Source organism: Anser anser, assembly GCF_964211835.1.
Source record: "Anser anser genome assembly, chromosome: 25".
Classification (NCBI taxonomy): Eukaryota; Metazoa; Chordata; class Aves; order Anseriformes; family Anatidae; genus Anser; species Anser anser.
Window position 1 is genome coordinate 2965131 of NC_139746.1, and position 18935 is coordinate 2984065.

The 18935-nt window shown below is 49.4% G+C and overlaps 1 long non-coding RNA gene across 1 annotated transcript in view; it reads right to left on the bottom strand.

The window, feature by feature from the left end:
• Nucleotides 1-1807: 1807 nt before the first annotated feature.
• The window catches only part of LOC310886576, a 68625-nt gene continuing 51497 nt past the window's right edge, over nt 1808-18935 (bottom strand). Inside the window, exons 7-11 of the long non-coding RNA XR_014575365.1 lie at nt 8414-8789; nt 6236-7741; nt 4474-4609; nt 3774-3956; nt 1808-2032 (exon numbers count right to left, since the gene is read on the bottom strand). This is a non-coding gene — a long non-coding RNA (uncharacterized lncRNA). The remainder of the gene's footprint in view (nt 2033-3773; nt 3957-4473; nt 4610-6235; nt 7742-8413; nt 8790-18935) is intronic.

Below are 18935 nucleotides of genomic sequence, written 5' to 3' on the forward strand. Positions count from 1 at the left end.
CAGGCAGAGGTAGGATGTGGCCCCTTTTCCCTTCCCATTGACATGCTGCTGCTAACACCTGTGATTTATCCTGGCCCAAGCGATACAGTACGTGCTAGGGGGTGATGTAAAAGATGTCTCAAAGCGCATGACAGCTACTTAATTCCCCCTGGCTTTCCTAGGGAATAAGGCATGGGCATGGCTGAATGCCTCCAGGGAGACTGGCTAGAAAGGTGTGTTCAGCCGACCTCAGACACTGCCTACCTGCTTTCTATCCACAGCTGGCCGTCTGATCCGGGCAGTCCATGTCCTGAGCACCTGAACTTCCCGTCTCCCTTGTTTGGTTGCTGCCGCAGGGACGTATTGCAAATACGCGGAATCCATTATTGCCTGCTCACTGTTCCAGTTCCCCAGTCTCAGCAGATAAAGAGTTCTCAGTGTTGTCTTAATGTCTCTTTGTAGTTTATTAGAGGCCTAGGAGGCACGAGGGGGAAATGAGAATGTGACTCAGAATTCCCTGTTCTGAGTCACGTGCTTCCTTTGCAATCTCATTTGTAACAAGACTATTAAAAGTAAATTATCTGAGCCAAGCGGCAGTGCTGAAGCATAAGGGCTGAGGAGAGGGAAGCAACACCCCATCGGGTGTCTCCAGATGCAAGCGGCTTAGCTCAGCCAGTTTAATCTGTCCCTTTCTGCCCATGTTGGGATTTCTGCTCTTACTTTGGGAGGACTGGCAGTGCTGACAGTTGTGGACGTGTGGCTGGCTTGATTTCCCCTCCAGTCCTGATGAAGAAATGCCCCTCTTGGCTGCGGCATGGGGATGTCTTTGGACTCTTGACATGAAACTGGGAAGAGGAGAGGGAGGTGCCCATGCGATGCTAGCTCTTCTCTCTGGGATGAATCCGTTGATGGAGAGGCTGTGAACTGATGGCTCCACTTGTCTCACGTTTCCATGGTATTTCCATCACACCTGTTTCCAGGGATGTCTAATAAACTGAAGCAAATTGGGATAAGGGATTATAAAGCTTTAAATGATGCTACCGAGCCAAGCCTCCCGCTCTGTTCATTACGACAAATTTCTATTTTCTCCCAGGGATCGACTGCAATTCAAACTGAGGCAGGGTGAGGAGGTGGCTGCTGGCGTGTCTGTGCCTGTGTCAAGCAGCTGGGACTGCTGCAGGTCTCCCGACTTGTCCCTCAGTTAAGGTCAGGTCCTGTTTCTGTTGAAGCAATTTTATATCTCTCAGTGGGGGTTGGATCAAGCCTTTAAGGAATTAGACTCTACTTTAGTTCATACAAGTGAGCTCAGCCTTTCAAAAGTCCCCTTTGATCCCTCCCATTCTGTTCAGGAATTGCTTTGAGTGTATCTATTGACTTTCCATGGAAAGCGGACGTATCTATGTAAAAAACCTTGCTGCTGAATGTTTTATGGAAGTAATATTGACCTTCCCGCAGGTGCTGAAGAGAAAAGAAAGTCCTACTTCTCTGTAAAACTAAACTAAAATTGTATTTGATGAGTTCTATAAAATGTTTATAGATTTTTATTTTTTCCTACTTTGTCCAAAACATCTTTTTCCCACAAAGGCCAGAGGCAGAATATTTACAGGGAAAGAGGGGAAACACTTTTTTGAAAAATATTTGTGCTGGCAAATTGTTGCAAATTTTTCAGCTCCCAGATGTACCTAAACAAGTAACAGCAAAATTTTGGCTGCATTTGCAGAAAAAAAACCAGCCCAAACCAAACAAAAAAACACAATGTAGGATTTATGTGCTTGTTTCAGGTATAATCAGAATCTAAGTTAGGTTTACTGAGTATTTACTAGCTTTATTAAGTTTACAATGGAAGCAGTACCTGTGCAGTCTTGTGGAAAGTAAATCTAGCTACCGCCCACTCCAAAAAAAACAGGTCAAACTCTGTTTTTCTTGGCAAGTCCCTGCTGCTGCAGTCATGCTCTGCTGTGGCCACAGGCTCATGGATCCTCCCAGACATGTTGCAGATCTTCAGGTGGTGACATTAGTTCCTTCCTTGGGTGACAAGGTGAGTCTCTTCCCACTGGGAGAAAAGAAATGGTTTAGGGTTAGGTTGGGCCTGGAGGGATACCAGATCTCCAGGGGATATTAGCTTGCCAAGCTTCATATGGTGCAGGGATGAACAAAGCTGAGCTAAGCAAAGAAAGATCTGTCCTGTTTCTGAGCTGGTGCCTGGAGGGATACCATGGCACCTGGAAAAGGCTGCAGGAAAAGGCCAGTTCTTCCTAAGAGCAGCTCAAATTTTCTGTTCTTGATGTTCATTGCCTCCCGTGGCTCATATCCTGACAAGAGCTCATCGCTTATCAGCACCACTTGCCTTAAACACTGCAAACCATCGATCTAGCCTCTTCCATCCCTAGAGTAAGAATGTCTCCAGCAATCAGAGAATGTCTTAAAATGGGAACTGGAGCATTACTTGCTTTGTGTCTCTCAGCTTCAAGTTTTCTAGGTTTTCTGCTAGAGACAGAGTATAGAAATGTTCCTCTCATTTTTAATGAAAGATCACATAATCTGTGTCACAAGAGACTGAGCATAGCAAAAGGTTTCTGAAGAATTTAAAGAGCTCCCACCTAACACACTGCAGTCACAAGCAACCTGTTGTCTAAGATAACCTACAACAACTGATTGTTACAATATACTTAAATATCCACTAACTAAAGATGTATAAACTATGTATAAGCTTCATACATTACATGATCCCTGCTTCCCTCTGAAACCTCTGTCTTCCCACTACATCTTCTATCAGCAATCTAAGTCTCCTTTCTCTGTCTTTTCTCAGCCCCTGGTGGCTTTGCACAGATCATCCTATGTCATTTGTGTCTGGATCTGGAAATATTTCTCAGGACATTTGACTCATCCATCATTTAGATAATAGAAGGAAAAAAAACAACAGTGTCCAGCTATGAACATCCATATAAAGCACCAAGGAAAAAAACCCTCACCTTGAACTTCCCTTCCTGCTTTTCTTTTCATTTCATTTGAGAATCTGACTTGACAGTCTTTGCTCTGGCAAGAGTCCCACTGAAGTTATTAAGGGCAAGAGCTTGTCAGGATTAAGAGGAAGGATTTGAAATCTCTGTGAGTGATAGCAATATCCCCGGTTCTATTAGACCAGATAAGTATTCGCAAAGGACATTAACCCTGGTGCCTTGAGCTAGATGGTGACTGCCCTGGGGGGAAAGGAGATGAAGCTCCCAATGGGGAAGCTGCTCTACAGCCACCTGTAATATGGCTGTGCATCCCTTCCCTTGTTCCAAAGTTTCCATTTGTCCATCAGAAGCAGGGTGCTGTTAGCAATGAATGGGCAGGGAGGAACCTAAGTGGGAATTAAGACCTAAAACTCAGTGTTGGCACCAAGTCTGGGCGTGCAGGTGTCTGTCAGAGACGATTACACCGCGAGTGCAGCCCAGTCAGGTGTTTCCAGGCTATTGCTGCTTTGAGGGCTGGATTTGGAAAGGCCACCTAAACTGCCCTGCCATCAGTGGGTGCAAACGTCTGGGAGCTAGCACAAGCACCACAAACAGAGACGGATGTGAGCTGGAGTAATGTTTACTAACTTCCAGCACCCCGACACCTCTGTTTTACCAGTGTAAACTCCTCCTCCTTCTCTGCTCCCATTTTTCAAGGAGGGACTGTTATCACGGACCAAACATTCACTTGGCCCATTTGAAGGGCAAATGCGACTCCTGGGGCAAAAGGCCAATAGAGGGTGTCATCAGGAAAGGAGAAATTAGGATGGAGTTGATTGAAAAAGCTTTTCTTACTCCTCTTTCTGCTTTCCTGGGCCTGCAACACTGGACAGACTCACGGATCATCCGTATTTCCGTCTGGCACTGAGAAAATCCATGCTTTGTGCAGGAAATCAGAGCGCTGCTCATGCCTTCTCCGCTGTAATTCCTGGCCTCACACCCATGGCGTCTACATGCGCACGTGATTCGCAAGCCCTCCTGTCAGGGGGAGATCACATTAATGCGGATGTTAAAACCAAATAAACACTGAAACAAATTTAAAACAAAAATAGCATTTCAGAGGCTGTGTTCCATTCCCACCACCCACTACCATTTATAACTAATTGGGGCTTTGTTATATTCTCTCACCCAGTGACAGATAAATACTAAACTCCACTGGTTAACAATAATCACCCTAATTATGCCAAGATGACATTTACAATACAGGCAATTGCTAATCCATTACCTCACTCTGCTGAATACTAGAACACTCAAATTAAAAGTTATTCACCCACAAAGAACAATGTTTTAGTAGCTGACACAGCTTAGTAAAGGAATTTATTAAGGTAATTTGCAGTATTCCCATAAATAAAACATTCTAGAGTTCCCCCGTCCTCCTCCCCCTTCCCCCAAAATAATCTTTTGTGATAAATCTTTTTTTTCCCTCTCTTGTAGTGCAGTTAGAAGAATAATAATTGAAACTGTCAGACGGAGTTACGTGTTTAAATTTGCTTACCTGAAAGACAACAGAGAGCTGAACATCTTGCATCCCTTCAGGCTCTTCTCGGAGAACTGGGGCGATACTTAGTGGTTTGTGATGTGTAGGAGGTCACTGTGGTAAAACCTTCACCCATGTGGGGTTTCGATGAAACCTAAGGGAGACTCAGAATGAAGGAACGAGGAAGCTGTGACCAGCGCTGAGACGTGCAGTGTGCGGAGGATGCTGGCCCCGCGTGATAATCCAGCTGGGACTGGCAGGACTCTTTGGCCCTCATCAGGGAGATGCTGAGGAGGCAGCAAAAGGGCTCTGAGCCTCCTTAAAGACTGCTTCTATTCAAGCACAGGGGTAAATGCTGAGGCTTCTGCTCAGGTGATGTCCCAAACCAAAGCCAAACAAAAATCAGAACACGGCAGCCCGTGTAGCACAGCCCGTGGCTAGCAGCGCTGGTGTAGGGAGAAGGCGGGAGAAGGGAGGCACTTGGACCTTTATTGCAGCACCTGGGGGCCTTTTCTTTTAGTGATCTTTTCCTGATCTTATCCCAGCATTAAAACATTCACAAACGTTTTTTCTCTTTTTAAATAAATAATTCTAATTAATTAATATTTGTCAATGGGAGGGAGTCCCATTGACAAATATCAATGGAGTGAGGAAAGGGTTAAATGGACATACCAAAAAATCAGAGCTGGGTTTCATTGCACCCCCTGAGCAGCCCCTTGCACCTGGTGCCGGCAAAGCCTCTGCCAGCAGCGGATCCAGCCAAAGGGATAGAGCAGGAAGGGATTTTGGGGGGTTTGGTTTTTACTGTTATCACAGCAGCTATGGCCAAAGCTATTTGCAATAAAGCAGCACGTTGCAGCAAGCCAAGAGTCCCTGCTAGCACATCCCCGCTACGCGCTGGCCACCTGCAGCAGCAAAGCCAGCAGCACGCCGGGTGCCAGCGTCAGCTGAGCCCCATGCAGAGCGAGCAGCTTCTGGGGGAAACAAGGCAAGAATTCGGAGCAGCATCCGCCAGACTGATCGCTGCCTGCTCAGGAGATGGCTGGAGAACTCGGAGCAGAGCTGCCACGCATCTGTGTCTCCTGCACAGACCTTCTCTTTCTGCCCAGGCACTTCATCCCAGCGTAAAAAAAGATGTGAGCCATTTGTCTGGGATGTTGAAGCCCCCGGCAGCTGGGCTGGAGCTGTAGCTCAGGGTGGAGAGCAGATGTCCAGAGACCCGGTGAAATGGTCCCTGTGCATGTGCAGCTGAGCTCTCCAGCACTGACACCCTGGGTATCTCCCGTCCCAGACACGTTAGACTTACTCTGCTTATGCAGGTTGTTATCATGATGAACAAACTGACTCCACGTTTTCCTGCCCCGTCCATGCACAGCACGGCATGTGTAAGCATCTTTACAACCAGCATCTGGGATATGGGAGCAAGCCCTGCCTTATCCTGTGCTGCTTTGTGGTGATTCTGCCCCTGGCTGAAGCAAGGGAACATGCCGCAGAGCAAAAGCCCTGTCTTTCTGCATTTTGGACCAAAGATGCTTGCAGCTGCAGGGAAGAGCACTGAAGCAGTGCCTACGCAGACGGGCACCCCACACGCTCTGCTACAGCTGCTCTGGTTCAGTTCCCCCCTGCACGATGCTCTCTCAAGGCTAGCCTGAATGCTTCTGGCCGATGGTGACAGATCGCAGGAAGGCAGCTCTTGTAAACAAAGATCTGCAGGCCTTGTAATCACCACGACTCCTTCTTCTCCCCCGGCTCAATTAAGAGACAATGTTTTCCTGCTCACCCGCTCTGCTTTTATTTGCTCTCCGTCTCATGCTTCTGTGGAGTTTTTCCTCCCCTTTCTCCTGCAGCTGAATGTTAATGGACCGGGCGCCACTCCAGCCCCGAGCTCCCAGCCCTGGGCAGACACCCAGGGCACGAACGAGTCGTCTTCCAGAAGTGCTCCTGGGAAAATGGGAGCTTTTGCAAGGGAAGGACTCTGCGAAGGAAATCTGAGCGAGGAAAAGGTGTGCCATAAAAGATAAATCTTTAAAACGCGCTGAACCTCACGTGGGGGGTGCTTCTACGTGGAGATAAAGCGGTCTTAATTTGAATGAACTTTATTCCTTCCCAAGGAGGGTAAACGAAGCCTGATTAAAGCCACTTGAATTCTGACTAAGAGAGTCTGCCTGGGGAGTTAATGGCCAGTAACAGGCAGCAAACAAAGCCGGGTAATGCTCAGCACAGTGGGGTTCAAACTTCAGCACATAACTTCTTATGATCTGCAAACTATATTTTATCTCGGTATATAAACTGACAACCCAAATTTGTACAGACACACGAAGACAGTAATATATGCCACTCTTAACTTGCTCCTGTTCAAGGGCTGTAAGTACACAACTGGGGGGGTAATGACAGATTGGAGGAGAATCACTTCCAAGCACAGCTCGGAGGGACGCAGTGACACCACTGCCTCAGCCGCGCAGGCTCACCCAGGCCTGGACCACGTCATCCTGCAACTATCGAAATCACATCTTAAGCAATGGCAGAAGCTTGCTGAGCCCACTCATCCCAGTTGGGACTGCAGTCCCAGTTCTTGCTGTCATTCCTCACCTACTTTCCTCTTTTTTTTATTTTTTTCCAATCTGTTCCCATTAATAATCCCGGTTTTCATTTCTCCCTCAGCCCCTACCCGGTTCCTGCCCAGAAAACCCAAGTGACTCTCTGGGTGAGCCATTTCTCTTCTGATGGAAAGCTCAGCCAGCATTTCAGTGGCACTGCCTCCCAACTCCTTGACTGGGCAACTTAAATAACCCCTAATTTAGGCCATCAGATCTGAACCCAGACTCAGCACCAGAGCCAAAGGCATGTCTCTTCCCTCCGTGCACCTCAGCATGTTCCAGCATTTGTCCCAGAGCCCAGCATCTATTTATAAGGCAAAGAGAAGGCTCTGCCAGCCTGAATACTTTGTTATTTTCTCTGACAAAATCTGAATTTTGGTGGCGAGAAGCACTGCCGCTCTGTATGTTTGACCCCACTTAGCCTCTGACATTAGAAATGCAGAAAATTCACAGTCCCACCAAAGCAGGGGAACTGTAATTGCATCGCCACTGACAGATGCTGGTTGTTGAACTGTGAGGAGCAACAGGGGATTTCGGGCTCTCTGTTCTTAAAGGCACAGAAAGATGGAGTTCCCGTCTTCCTCACCGACCTCAGTTATCTTCTGTCTTTTCTGTTTTGAGCTGCACATTTCTTTTCTGCCAAGCTTCTGCTTTCATGGGACAGTGCCTGGGTTTTACACTGGAAGTGCCTGGAAGTGATGGAAAAGAAAGAATAAAAGAAAGAGGGAGGGAGAAAGGGAGGGAGGAAGGAGTAACATTAAAATCAACAGTTTCTCTTCTTTTCATTTTAGGTCAGAAAAAGTCTTCCCAACTTTACGAAAGGCATATTGAAAAAAAACCAGTAAATTCATGAACATGCAGTTATTACTTAGCAGACAAATTACATTTCTTCCGAAATGTTCCAAAATGCATTCATTTTCAGAGTACATTACTTTCATAATACTGTGTGGAACATTAAATGAGAATTTCCCTGACTTGGCTACAGAGCACATTTTTATATTTCATAGTCTGACACAGAGCCCAGGGTAAGTAATGAAAATCTTTTCGAAAAGTGACAATCTTGTCTAGCAGCCTCGCCTGTTGAAGAGATTGCAACATAAAACAGATGAGTGCCCTGCTTGACAGCTAATTGTGTCGGGCTTAATTACAACAAGCAGAATTTAATCGGCTGTGCAGTGCAGTTTTTTAGGATGGGGGAACCATCTGGAATGTACCTTGCTCCTAGGCTGATGGAGGGGCGGGCATCACTGGATTTCAAAGACAGGGGAGCAACCGTGTGCGGATTTAAATGCAGCAGAAGTTCCTTCCCTAATGTATTTCATTTGAGCTGTTTGATGAATTTCAGAGATATTTATGCAAACCTGCACGCTGTTGCCTCGCGAAGACAAGGTCTTGGAAGCCTTCCCAGGCTCAATTTGATGAGCCTCGTTCCCCCTCCGTGGCCCTGCGCTGTGGCCAGACCTCGACGCGGAGCTGTCAGGTTTCACGGACTGAGTCCCTCTCTCGGTCCCTCGCCTTGCTCCGCTGCGACGCCCGCCTCTCGCTGCCCCTGTGATCCTCCAGCCGGCTCCATCAGGTGCGGGCAGCCCCAGCACAGGACAGAGCTGAGCTGCAGCCAAGGCAAAGTGCTGGAGTGACGCCTTCCTCAGGGCCAGTCTGGCGTCGTTGGCTTGGTCTGCCTCGCAGCCTGGCACGAGGTGCCCACGCCAGGAGCTGGAGAGCTGTGTTTATGTTGGCCTGAAAAAAAAATGAAAGGGAAGTGCCCTAAGTCAGGGATCTCCAGGCTTTCATGGGCACAGCAGGAGGGGAGGGACGGGAGGCAGGCACCAGCCCTTCGCACTGTTGTATGTCCCATTTCAAGGCTGAACATCGGCACCTAGGGAATACAGGCTGCAGAGTACTCCGGCACTGACCCTGGCGAGGCTGATGCCATCTCCTGCTGAACTCTGGTGGAAAACAGGCTATTGATGACAGACAGGCTCCCTGAGAACTGCAGGCTAAAGCAGTTCTTCATTTTCTCCCCCTGAATACATTTAATACCCAGCTATTAAAATAGTCCTCTGTCATGTCAGAACAAGGAAGAACGAAACATGCATTTCAAAGCCTTTGAAACAACAACAAAAGGCTCGTGCTAGTGCAGGAATCCTTTGGTACCGCATGCCTGGCAATAGCTGCGTGCCCACGGACTGGTCCCTGCGGGCAGGGACGGGGCTGCTCCCATCCCTGGGAGCCAGCAGCCAGGGCAGGAGCCCGGGAGCGAGGGGCAAGCAGGGCCTGGCTCCAGACTGCCCTCCCTCGTGCACAAAGGTATCTGTGCCGGCACAGCGTGGATTTGGATACAATAGTCCCAGCCAGCGGCGTGCCTCCATCTTCGGGGCAAAGAATTAATCCCGGCCAACTTTCAGGACAAAGTCGGTCACAAAATGACATCTCGGAGCTCGCAGCGTCTGCAGCGTGTAGATGGATTCCTCACTTCAGGGGTGTTTTACCTGTCTTTGCTGCTGGGTAAGCAGCGTTGTATGGAGTGCTCGGTGTCTCTCCACGCCTGTCTCCATCCACCGAGAGCTGGGGGAGCAAGGCCTCTCCGGACGGAGCCCCAGCAGGGGTTTCTCAGGAAGGAACATCCCCCAGCACAGCCCTCACGGCCTCTCCTGGCCTGGCCTGGCCCCTCCGTGGTTTGGCTCACGGCTGCTTGCGCAGGGCTGGTTGCTATTCCCAGCCACATGGCTATAATCTGCTCCCCGACTTCAGCTGCTGGTTTTGCTTTGGCTCCGCTGTGAGGTTCCTTCACCTCACGCAGCGTTTCTCTTGGTGTAATCGACTCGAGGCGTCTTCCTCCTTTTTTCTTTCCCCCTGTCCGTTTTATCCAGCCTTCTGCAGTTTGATCTCAGAGAGGCTGCCGGGAGCTCCCTGCTGGGTTGACATTGCTCCGACACCTCCGTCTCCTCCGTCAGGCAGAGCAGTGGTTGTCACCTTCCTCGTGTCAGGGCCGTGTCCTTACCTCCCCTTCCCTGAGGCTGCATTTTGGCCTACCTCCCACCTCCATGGAAGCGGCAAAGCCTCTCGGAAGGGTGGATGTGAGCCATAGGATGGAGGCACTTCCCCATGCAGGGCAAGGGCTGAGCCCAGCAATCCGAGTGCTCTGGGTGACCAAGCAAAGCAAAGCCCAGGTCTGGGCTCCGCAGGGGCTCATCCAAAGACTTGTGGGAGATCAGGATGGGCTTTGGGCTGGTTTTATGCCTGTGGTCCTTGACAGGGTCCTTAGGAAGGTGGAGGGAGCTCAGCCTGGCTACTGTGTGCGAGGTACTGGACTCGGTAGCACTCAGGAGGAGTCACAGTAAGCTGCAAGCACCTGTAAAACCAGCTCCGTTGTGTAGCTGGGAGGAGAGGGGCTGGCAGCATCTTTTGGGTGCTGTAGGCTGCTGCCTGACACCACCTCCCTCAAACACTTCGGAGAAGCTGCCTGCAATCTGCCTTGTAACTGAAAAAAGAAAAAAGCCACAGCGGCTCCGGGCTCCGGTGTTCTCACACCTAACCCAGCAAGTCTGTGCCCCAGTCCAGGGGCTGCTCTGGGTTTACCTGGGAGGCAACTGGGAGCAGAAATGAGCACAGGCCCTACATTCTTTGACCGTACACTGGGTGCATTGAAGCAGAGCCTCTGTGCAGCCAAATGTTCCCCCTCAAATGTCGCCGTGGGTCTGCCAGTGACCCCTATGCCCGCCCAGTGCATGGACAGAGAACCGATACACGTGGTGGGGTGTTCGTGGGCATCAACAGCCTGTACAGCCTGGCTGTGAGCAGGCAGCACGACATGCTGGTCACAGCAGGCTGGCAGCACCTGCAACACCTGGGTTCATTCCTGGGTTTCTCATATAACCTTGGGCAAATCACTTGCCCTTGTGTTTTTTTGCCCCTTTGTTCAAATGAGGGGAATGAGACCATCTGTAGGAAAAGACTTTGAGTTCTCTAGAGAAGCAGCTCCTGCATCCCACACTCATTGTGAAACCTTCCTTCTGCTTCTTCCCCTCTCTCCTCTGTAATTTTCAGGCCAATAATCATTAGCCATCCCTCAACGAGCTCCCCTCAAGGCAATTAATTACTATCTATTATGCCCATTTTACAACTGTGAAAACCAAGAGGCAAGGTCAGACTCTGGCAGCCTAGAAGTCAGAGGCAGGGAGCCTAGGAGGTCAGTCCATTCTCCATACCAGGATCCCTGCTTTGACCACTAGACGCTGCTACACTCAGAAAACCTATCAGGGAAAGCCAGGCGACAAGCATTGTCCACAGTGCTAATCTTCAGAGGACCATATTAGTGCAATTTGATGTCAAGACGCCTTATCTATCATGAAGCAAAGAGTAAGATTAAAGGACTGGAGTTACAAGTGCCTTTTTGTTTGCACTAACCGGGTGAGTGCCTGTCTGGAAAACAGAAGCTTTCAATCTAAATTGCTGTCACGTTTCCCATGCAGGAGTAGATTGGTCTCAGCACCCTTATTAAAAATACTACGAGCATTCTACAGCTGCGGCTTGAAACTCCGCAGCTCTCAGTCAGGAGGTTGCAAAGTAGATGTTGAACACCAGATACCGATCACTGCTACTCCGGTGTAAATCTGAAGCAGCTTCCCTGAAGCCAGCGGAATAACTCCTGGATTTACACCAGACCCGATGCCGGGGACCTGCTTGCGTTCCCCAGCCTCTTTGCACCAACTCAGCTGCAGCACATCCTCTGCTCTCCCAGACCAGCGGAGCTGCTGTGGAACAGGGCAGAGCTGCACAGATTTGCTCACTGATGCTGCCTCCCGTTCGCCACATAAATCCTGATACACCCTGGTGTAAAAGAGAGTCAGAATAGGTTCCTTTCAACCACACCATATCTCTGGGAGTTATTACTCCAGAGCATCCCTGAAACCACTGGGGAGAAGAAAGAAGGGATGTTGGAAAAAGGCTAGGTTAAAAAAAAAAAAAGAGAGAAAAGGGAAATAAAGAAAGAAGATGGAGTAGGAGAAATGCAAAAAAAGAGAGGCAAGGAGGAGCACTGAACAGAGGGTTATCAAAGGCTTCTGTTGTGTGCTTAATGATGCTTTAATCCCATAATGACATGGAGGCACACGAACATGAATATGGAAGGCAGGTACAGCCAGGATCAAACGTGCTTGTTTTTTTTTTTGTGTGTGTGTGTTTTCACCTGAAATGCATCCAAAACACACTGTCAAATAGTGTTTGCTACACTTGTCTCCTGCTGCCACTACTCTGCCCGGCAGCTACGCTGACACCGCTCCAGCAACAGGGTTGAGGGAGGGAAAAGGGACTGCAAACTTCCTTGGGGAAGAGGATAACAACCATAACAGAGATCAGTATCCTCCTGAGACCGCCCGGCTTCGCTACTAGCAACAACAGCCCCGCAGATGGCAGTGGCAAGTTAAAATCCAGCCAGCTCTGCTCTTTGCCTCCAATAGCAGCCTACATGTCTCAGCAGATAGAGTTCCTTGAATATTGACAAAACCAACAACTTTTACCAGGCCCGGGCTGGTTTTCTTCTTGCTTAAAGGGAAATCTTTCCTCTTTGTTTTCTCTTCTTCCCTGGGCTTGCTTCAGAGGCGTTAGCAGAGCCGCAGCGCTGAGAGGTGCAGGGAGGCAACAGAAAAGGGGGACACGGGGCTGTGACAAGCAGAAACATGGAGACACGAAGGTGATGCTGGGGTCCAGGGAGGAGAAGCGTGAGGGAGTGAGGGGCGCAGATGCAGGAGGAGGCAGCTGAGCAGGGCAAGGCCAACTTACCTTTGCCTGGGCACTCGTGCAAGCTCCAGGTGAACCCCAGGCTCCCTGTGGCCCCTGGAGCACTGCAGATGAGAGGCTGCCGTTTCTTCCCCTGTATTTATTTGCGTGGGGCCACGAGTGCACAGGGGACTTTATAAGAGCAGGAAAACGGAGCTCTGGCCTTTAAGAACTTTGCGACTCAGCAAGGAGAGAGAGGATTAATATGAGCTGGTGCCTTGGAGGGCAGCGGGGAGATGAAGTTCACGAGAGGGACTTATATCATCAAGGCATGGGAACAGGCGGTGACCACAGCGAGCTACCTATCCACGGGCTTTAAGCAGTCGGATATTGCATTGTAGTGTCCTTTCTCACCTGCTCTTCACTCGCATTTCCAGCAGAAAAAACAAATTCCTAAGTGTAACTCCATCAAATTCAAAGAGAACTGCAGACATCTGTATTCTTTTCCCCTTAACTGAAGCTCAGAGCTCAGCAGGACACTAAAGAGTGGTTTTTCTTCTCCAGAGCTCTCAATTCACAGGGGAAAAATGGGACTCTGGCACTCTGGATTCCTGTGCCCTCCAGGATACAAAGTGACATCAGGCAACATGAGAGCTGAGTGCCGAGACCTTTGCTGAGTGAGGAACGGCGTTAGTGTAAGCACAGTAAAGGGCTGAGAGCCTTTCAGTTCTCTCCCTGTTGAGCTCTGCTGACCACTTGCTCTGCTGGGCCAGAGATGCCCTCTGGGCTCTCTGCAAAGGGAAAGTGGCCTCCGGGTGGGCATGTCTGGCTTCCTCCCTCTTCCACGTTGTGCTCCCTGCAGTACCAGGACTGGTAATTTTCAGCAAGTACTCTTTGGGCACTTGCTCTCATTCTGCAGCTTGGCCCTTTTCTCACTGTGTGGCTCTTTGACCTTTGGCCATGCTCCACATGTACAACATCCCAGGTTTAAATGAGGTAAAAGATTAAGTATGCAGAGTGTGAGCTGACTCCGGGCTGCCAGAGCTGGGAAGGGAGCAAGGGGATGTTAACATAAATCCATCACCCCTGGCTCTCTTGCTGAAGTTGAGCAAAACTGCTCCAGCAAGTCTGATGCTATGGAGGATCCAAGGAAGTGCTGGGAAATCCTGATCACTAGAGGTAGCCTGAGTGTTTCGTGCTCCCAGCCTTGCTGCTGTAGGTGAAGACGCCTCCTTTAAAAGGCCCTTTTACTTTCTTGGTCTTTCCCAACGCTTTTTTGTCATCCTCTTTTCTCTCATCCTTCCCCACTTGCCAATGAACGACGGATCTGTCGTCTCCACGTTTCCAGGGTAACGACAAAAAGTTTCCCTCCAGCCCAGAGGTAGAGCAAACCCATTCTGCTGGAAAATTCAAAGCGAGGATTAAAATTTATAAAACAGCACACGACCTAGTGCAGCATCACCCGCTCCTGCCAATTCATCCAAATCGCTGCACATAAGCAGCAAAGCTGGGGCCACCTGCACGGGATTATTCAGCGGGTCCCTCGGGGCAGCGGAGAGCCAGCTCTCGCCTGCAGTGGACGGAGTTTTGTTAGCAGAGGCTGCTGGGCACCAGCGGGTCCCGTGGCTCCTTCTAGCCTGTGCTCCTCTGACTAATAACGTTAGTGGATCCAGACACTGCCTGGAGAAGGGGGGAGAGAGCAGCTTTGTTTTTAATGACGGTTCTGGATCTTCCAGTTGGCCTGCTTGATCCTCTCTTATCTGATCTGGCAGCAGTAAGGAGGAGAGGCAGCGAGGAAGAATAAGGAGAACAACTTAAGCCCACATAAGGGTTTAAGTATTCCTTAAACAAGACATGGTCTGGGTCGATTGGCTTCCCAAGAACCCTGTACAACAAAGCCAGCCATCTCCTGAGGCAACAACTGGCGATATGAAGGTCTGGAGCAAATGACTTTGCAAGACTTAAAGGCTAACAACTTATGCACTTAATATTTCAGGCCATCAAATGTCTTTCTTCCTGAATGAAACCTCTGGGAATTAAGTACCTGAGCTCCTCTCTGAAACCGATTCCAAGGCATCTCTCAGCTTTTAAGCACCTGAATTTCTCAGGCACTTTTGTTGTGCCTCTCACCAAACCATGCTCCCTGCCCGTGAAGGGTTTATATCCCAGCGATAAGACAAGAGCCAATAGTTTGATGCCAACAGATGGAAGCAATAAGCAAGTACAGTGACTGTAACAGAAATAATAAACAACCCCACATAGAACATTTTCTTCTGTGCTAGCCAAGGAAAGTCCATTAATTCTCATCTAGAAATCCCTGTAACATTTGCAGCAAGGATGTGCCATGGCTGTGCGTGCTGCTGCCCCACAGCACACATTTGCCTTGGAAATGCGAGCCATCACCGGTGAATTCTGCTGTTTTCTCCTACCAGCTCATTTCCAGGTTGTCCGGGGAAGCAGAATACACTGATTAGCACAAGCTGAGCTGGATGTGGGTGAGGACCAGGCAGGATGGCAGGGAAGCAGCCTCTCTCCTTGCAGACGGGCTGAGAGGGTCCTTCTCGCTCTGCGGACTGGGCTGGTGAAATGCTGGCACGAGACGCTGCATTTATAACACCACGAGTTACACATGAAGCGATCCCAAAGCATAATTACTAATAAATGTTTAATTAATAGCTTATGCACGTGTTGATAAGTTCATTAAAATGATGCATGAGCACATGAATATTCCTGAGCAGGCAGGAGTGAGCGAAGTTACTGCTGGGAAGTGTGTTAACAAGGGGATTACACGGGTTGCATATGGAGGCTGCAAGCGCTCCGCTCGCTCCTCTTAGACGAACATTTTACGGCCTACTAGGACCAAACAATCTCATTGCAATCTCCTTTTAACAAATCTCCCGCTTCTCCTCTTTAATATAAACAAATAGATGGTGTTTTCCTGTTAACAATAACATCCAGCAGTGTGGACCAAAGCAAATGAGTTAATTGCTTCGAGAAGCTTTAGCCGCATTTCCATCCACTGGAATGATTGCTTCTGGAAAAATAAACACTCAAAGCCTCCAACAACAATAAGCAAGACACCTAGAAGGTCAACTCCAACAACTGCTGCCGTGGAATGGAGAATTCAATAAAACCAAGCACTGCATGATTTTGTCTGCCTAGGCTCTTTCCCTCTTTTTTTGCTCCAGAGAACCGAAGCTGATGAGGTCTGCAAGTGGTTGCCCATTGCGCCGCAGCTCCAGAAAAGGCCTTGAGCCACAGCCCCTGCTAATTGCTAGCGCTTGCCTTTTGTTCCTCAGCCTTTCTTTCTGCATCTCAGTACAGACACTCAGGCTGGGATGGAGGCAGAATTGTGGACAAATTCAAACGCTGCCTGCTTTTGAAGCCTCGAGGAAGCGTGTTCTGGTTCTTGGCATCGTTGCACGAGCTGTTTTTGGCTGGGAGTATGAACAGCAAAGCCAGGGTAGCAGAAGAGCTGCTCTATCTAATCTCATCTTCTCGAACTAATAATCTCTCTAGCTGTTCATGCTTTATATCTGTTCTGTATTCTAACTAATCTATTTTATTGGTGCCTCATCCATTCTGGATCCCGTCTCATCTGTTCTAATGATTTATAATCCAGACTGGATTCTGAGAACAAGCTTTAAAAGGCTTTTGTGAGAAGATTAAGACTTGCTATAAATTGTATAGTCTGTGTGCTTTAGGTGCCTAGATCTGGGTCAAAAACATGACGGCTACTCCTAAAGTGCTTGGGAAATGTGACCCTCTGCCCCCGGGACTGAGTCCATTCCAGCTAGATTCAGGCAACTTTCCATCCAGGTGTAACGTGGTCGCCGTGCCTGGAAGGGCAGCAGCAGGGAACCAGGGAATCTGTATTGCAGATCTACAGCATCAGTCTAGGAGAGATGAAATACGGTATTTGTGGCATTTAGGCCCATTTGTGGCATTTGTGGCACATTTGTGGCATTTGTGGCCTTTTGGTCCTTCCACAATACAAACAAAAGAGGGAGGCACAGATATGCCTATCTTTGCAGGTGCCCAAAAATATCAGGCTGCCTGAGAGATATTTCCTAAGAGATATTTTCCGCCTGTGAGCAGAAGTGAACAAGCCCCAGCCCTCTCCTCCATCACGTTCTGCTATCTGTTGTGGGTACTTCACCGAGCACTATCAAAAATCCCTGTAAAGAATAATAAAAACCTCAGCTTGTGACCAAGGCGGCTCCAATTATTTAACAACCAAATCTGGAGTAACTCCACCCCTGTTCCCAGGACAGACCCGAGCTCTCTGGTGGCGGTGCGGGGTCTCCCCGCACCCACGCGACAGGCGCGCGCTGTGCCCGCGCCATCTGCTCGCCGCCAGACTCGCCTCCCACGCGGCAAGGCAGGAGCACCCGTGCGCTGAGCATCCCCGGGGAGCTCCGAGGCTTTCTGCAGGGCCGGGAGGACAGCTTTGGATCCCGAACCACAGCCGCTTTCCCTCTGCGTACCCGGCTTTGTACCTTCTCATCCAAAGCTGGTTGTGATTACAGCCTCCCAGCACCTGAAGTAATGGTCCTGCTCTAACATCACCCAACGCACCCATCAGCTTCATTCTCCCTTTTCCTATGTGTCACCTTTCAAGCGCTTTGAATGCGAAAACCATCTGAATACAAAGAATCGCTCTGCTTAACACAGTACATCTCGCCCCGCACAGGATGCTTTGGCTCGTATTTTGTGCAGACAGAGGAAATGGAGCCAGTCTCATTGCTAAATAAATAAAATAGTGACTTACTTGGGAAAAAACCTCTAATGAGGTCATGAGGGGTGAAATGCCACCACTGCAACTGGTGACCTTTTCTCATTTCCAAAACAACATTTGCTAGATATAGACACACACTACTGGTTGTTTACAAAGTGATTGAGGATTTTTGCTTACAGAGAGATCCCAGTTTCTGACTTTTGCTACTGCCCACAACCTCATTCCAGCAGTGACTCTCAGATAATGACTTGCAGCCTTGCGAGGGATTTCGCTGAAACTTTGTGGGAAAGAAGTCGTCTCTTCTGAAGCCAGACAGCAGGACAGGAGGTTGGAAATATTTAATTTGCTAACAGCCACCAGCGAGCAAGAAGAGTTTGGTAAATAAGCCATAAGAAGCCCATGGCCTACCCTGCTTTGCCCCAAGAAAAGGGAGTGGGGGCGGCAGGTGATAAGCTGCTGAAATGCTGCTGAGGAGCAGCTCCAGACCACTGGACCCAACGCTTCTGAGCAGCCCAAGCCTGGCCCAGCCCCAGCAAGCATCCAGCCCCTGCGGGCGACCGTGTTGGTTGCATACCCATGCCCTCAAGCACGCACACACCCATCTCAGCAGCTCTTTGCCTCCCACCTTGGTCACACTGTAAATGAGGAGGTTAAGCCCCCAGCCATCAGCGAAACAGCCACATCTTTCTCCTTGACATTCAAGTGATTGAAAAGCTCCTTGTAGGGTCGAGCACAGTGGCTTTTAAATAATGCATTGTGTTTGTTATTGTGTTGGCATTTAAGTGCTGGCTGAGAGAGGACAAGCAACTGGGGCCCCAGTGCTCTACGCTCCTTACAACGGGGTATCTGTGATATGCCCTAGGTCCTTTGAGAGAGCAGCCCAAGAGGACGGACCTCTCCTCTACCCCCACAAGCCATGACCACGTTCCCGACCACAGCAAGAGGCACGGTGGGGACATCACCGGTCTGTGAATGAGGAGAGAGGCCCAGCAGGCAGAATCCACTTTGCTGCCTCTCAGCTGAACATTTTGGAGGACCTGGTTTGAGTTTTCAGGCTGGTGATGTGTTACCAAGAGCTGTCACTTCTACTGGGATCAGTCATCTTGAGTGGTTTGTTAGGAGGTGGCGGCACACCTCTGCCTGGGATCACTGCGCAGAGATGGGGAAAGGGGAGCTGGCAACGCTCATGACCTCCTGCCTGCACCTTCTCCACTGCCGTTTGCCACTGCAGAGTGCTTTATTACTGAAGTCACCCTCTGACACCTTGTTTTAAAGCTGCTGACGAGCTCTGTCCCCACAACCCCTTCTCAATATCGAAACCCACCCAGGCCCCAGCACTTAGGAGCTGATAAAGTCTCTCTCCTTCCACTGTGCATCATCTCTCCCTGATCCTGCAAGACACCAGAGAAAGAGCAGGGCAGAAAGGA